The following is a 3,349-nucleotide window of genomic DNA, read 5'->3' on the forward strand; positions in this document are numbered from 1 at the left end:
GTCCGGGTCCAGGTCCATGTCCATGTCCAGGTCCAGGTCCAGGTCCCGGTCCCGGTCCAGGTCCAGGTCCAGGTCCAGGTCCAGGTCCATGTCCAGGTCCCGGTCCGGGTCCGGGTCCGGGTCCGGGTCCGGGTCCGGGTCCATGTCCCGGTCCCGGTCCCGGTCCAGGTCCATGTCCATGTCCATGTCCATGTCCAGGTCCAGGTCCAAGTCGAAGTCCAAGTCTAAGTCGAAGTCCAAGTCCGCGGGGAGAACTGGTCGACCCGGCGGCCGGGGGACCCCGGAGACGACGGAGCCCAAGTCTAGGTCCCGGTCCATGTCCATGTCCATGTCCATGTCCATGTCCATGTCCATGTCCAGGTCCATGTCCGGGTCCAGGTCCGGGTCCGGGTCCGGGTCCGGGTCCAGGTCCATGTCCATGTCCAGGTCCAGGTCCAGGTCCCGGTCCCGGTCCAGGTCCAGGTCCAGGTCCAGGTCCAGGTCCATGTCCAGGTCCCGGTCCGGGTCCGGGTCCGGGTCCGGGTCCGGGTCCGGGTCCGGGTCCATGTCCCGGTCCCGGTCCCGGTCCAGGTCCATGTCCATGTCCATGTCCATGTCCAGGTCCAGGTCCAAGTCGAAGTCCAAGTCTAAGTCGAAGTCCAAGTCCGCGGGGAGAACTGGTCGACCCGGCGGCCGGGGGACCCCGGAGACGACGGAGCCCAAGTCTAGGTCCCGGTCCATGTCCATGTCCATGTCCGGGTCCAGGTCCGGGTCCGGGTCCGGGTCCGGGTCCAGGTCCAGGTCCAGGTCCAGGTCCAGGTCCAGGTCCAGGTCCAGGTCCAAGTCGAAGTCCAAGTCTAAGTCCAATTCCAGGTCCGCGGGGAGAACTGGTCGACCCGGCGGCCGGGGGACCCCGGAGACGACGGAGCCCAAGTCTAGGTCCCGGTCCATGTCCATGTCCAGGTCCAGGTCCATGTCCATGTCCAGGTCCAGGTCCAGGTCCAGGTCCAGGTCCAGGTCCCGGTCCAGGTCCATGTCCAGGTCCAGGTCCAGGTCCAGGTCCAGGTCCCGGTCCGGGTCCGGGTCCGGGTCCGGGTCCGGGTCCGGGTCCATGTCCATGTCCAGGTCCAGGTCCAGGTCCAGGTCCAGGTCCAGGTCCAGGTCCCGGTCCGGGTCCGGGTCCGGGTCCGGGTCCGGGTCCATGTCCAGGTCCAGGTCCAGGTCCAGGTCCCGGTCCCGGTCCCGGTCCGGGTCCGGGTCCGGGTCCGGGTCCGGGTCCGGGTCCGGGTCCGGGTCCATGTCCCGGTCCCGGTCCCGGTCCCGGTCCAGGTCCATGTCCATGTCCAGGTCCAGGTCCAAGTCGAAGTCCAAGTCTAAGTCGAAGTCCAAGTCCGCGGGGAGAACTGGTCGACCCGGCGGCCGGGGGACCCCGCAGACGACGGAGCCCAAGTCTAGGTCCCGGTCCATGTCCATGTCCATGTCCAGGTCCATGTCCGGGTCCGGGTCCGGGTCCGGGTCCGGGTCCGGGTCCAGGTCCATGTCCATGTCCAGGTCCAGGTCCAGGTCCCGGTCCCGGTCCAGGTCCAGGTCCAGGTCCAGGTCCAGGTCCATGTCCAGGTCCCGGTCCGGGTCCGGGTCCGGGTCCGGGTCCGGGTCCATGTCCCGGTCCCGGTCCCGGTCCCGGTCCATGTCCATGTCCATGTCCATGTCCATGTCCAGGTCCAGGTCCAGGTCCAAGTCGAAGTCCAAGTCTAAGTCGAAGTCCAAGTCCGCGGGGAGAACTGGTCGACCCGGCGGCCGGGGGACCCCGGAGACGACGGAGCCCAAGTCTAGGTCCCGGTCCATGTCCATGTCCATGTCCATGTCCATGTCCATGTCCATGTCCAGGTCCATGTCCGGGTCCAGGTCCGGGTCCGGGTCCGGGTCCGGGTCCAGGTCCATGTCCATGTCCAGGTCCAGGTCCAGGTCCCGGTCCCGGTCCAGGTCCAGGTCCAGGTCCAGGTCCAGGTCCATGTCCAGGTCCCGGTCCGGGTCCGGGTCCGGGTCCGGGTCCGGGTCCGGGTCCGGGTCCATGTCCCGGTCCCGGTCCCGGTCCAGGTCCATGTCCATGTCCATGTCCATGTCCAGGTCCAGGTCCAAGTCGAAGTCCAAGTCTAAGTCGAAGTCCAAGTCCGCGGGGAGAACTGGTCGACCCGGCGGCCGGGGGACCCCGGAGACGACGGAGCCCAAGTCTAGGTCCCGGTCCATGTCCATGTCCATGTCCGGGTCCAGGTCCGGGTCCGGGTCCGGGTCCGGGTCCAGGTCCAGGTCCAGGTCCAGGTCCAGGTCCAGGTCCAGGTCCAGGTCCAAGTCGAAGTCCAAGTCTAAGTCCAATTCCAGGTCCGCGGGGAGAACTGGTCGACCCGGCGGCCGGGGGACCCCGGAGACGACGGAGCCCAAGTCTAGGTCCCGGTCCATGTCCATGTCCAGGTCCAGGTCCATGTCCATGTCCAGGTCCAGGTCCAGGTCCAGGTCCAGGTCCAGGTCCCGGTCCAGGTCCATGTCCAGGTCCAGGTCCAGGTCCAGGTCCAGGTCCCGGTCCGGGTCCGGGTCCGGGTCCGGGTCCGGGTCCGGGTCCATGTCCATGTCCAGGTCCAGGTCCAGGTCCAGGTCCAGGTCCAGGTCCAGGTCCCGGTCCGGGTCCGGGTCCGGGTCCGGGTCCGGGTCCATGTCCAGGTCCAGGTCCAGGTCCAGGTCCCGGTCCCGGTCCCGGTCCGGGTCCGGGTCCGGGTCCGGGTCCGGGTCCGGGTCCGGGTCCGGGTCCATGTCCCGGTCCCGGTCCCGGTCCCGGTCCAGGTCCATGTCCATGTCCAGGTCCAGGTCCAAGTCGAAGTCCAAGTCTAAGTCGAAGTCCAAGTCCGCGGGGAGAACTGGTCGACCCGGCGGCCGGGGGACCCCGCAGACGACGGAGCCCAAGTCTAGGTCCCGGTCCATGTCCATGTCCATGTCCAGGTCCATGTCCGGGTCCGGGTCCGGGTCCGGGTCCGGGTCCGGGTCCAGGTCCATGTCCATGTCCAGGTCCAGGTCCAGGTCCCGGTCCCGGTCCAGGTCCAGGTCCAGGTCCAGGTCCAGGTCCATGTCCAGGTCCCGGTCCGGGTCCGGGTCCGGGTCCGGGTCCGGGTCCATGTCCCGGTCCCGGTCCCGGTCCCGGTCCATGTCCATGTCCATGTCCATGTCCATGTCCAGGTCCAGGTCCAGGTCCAAGTCGAAGTCCAAGTCTAAGTCGAAGTCCAAGTCCGCGGGGAGAACTGGTCGACCCGGCGGCCGGGGGACCCCGCAGACGACGGAGCCCAAGTCTAGGTCCCGGTCCATGTCCATGTCCATGTCCAGG

This window comes from Eschrichtius robustus, unplaced genomic scaffold (assembly GCF_028021215.1).
Source record: "Eschrichtius robustus isolate mEscRob2 unplaced genomic scaffold, mEscRob2.pri scaffold_333, whole genome shotgun sequence".
Taxonomy (NCBI): domain Eukaryota; kingdom Metazoa; phylum Chordata; class Mammalia; order Artiodactyla; family Eschrichtiidae; genus Eschrichtius; species Eschrichtius robustus.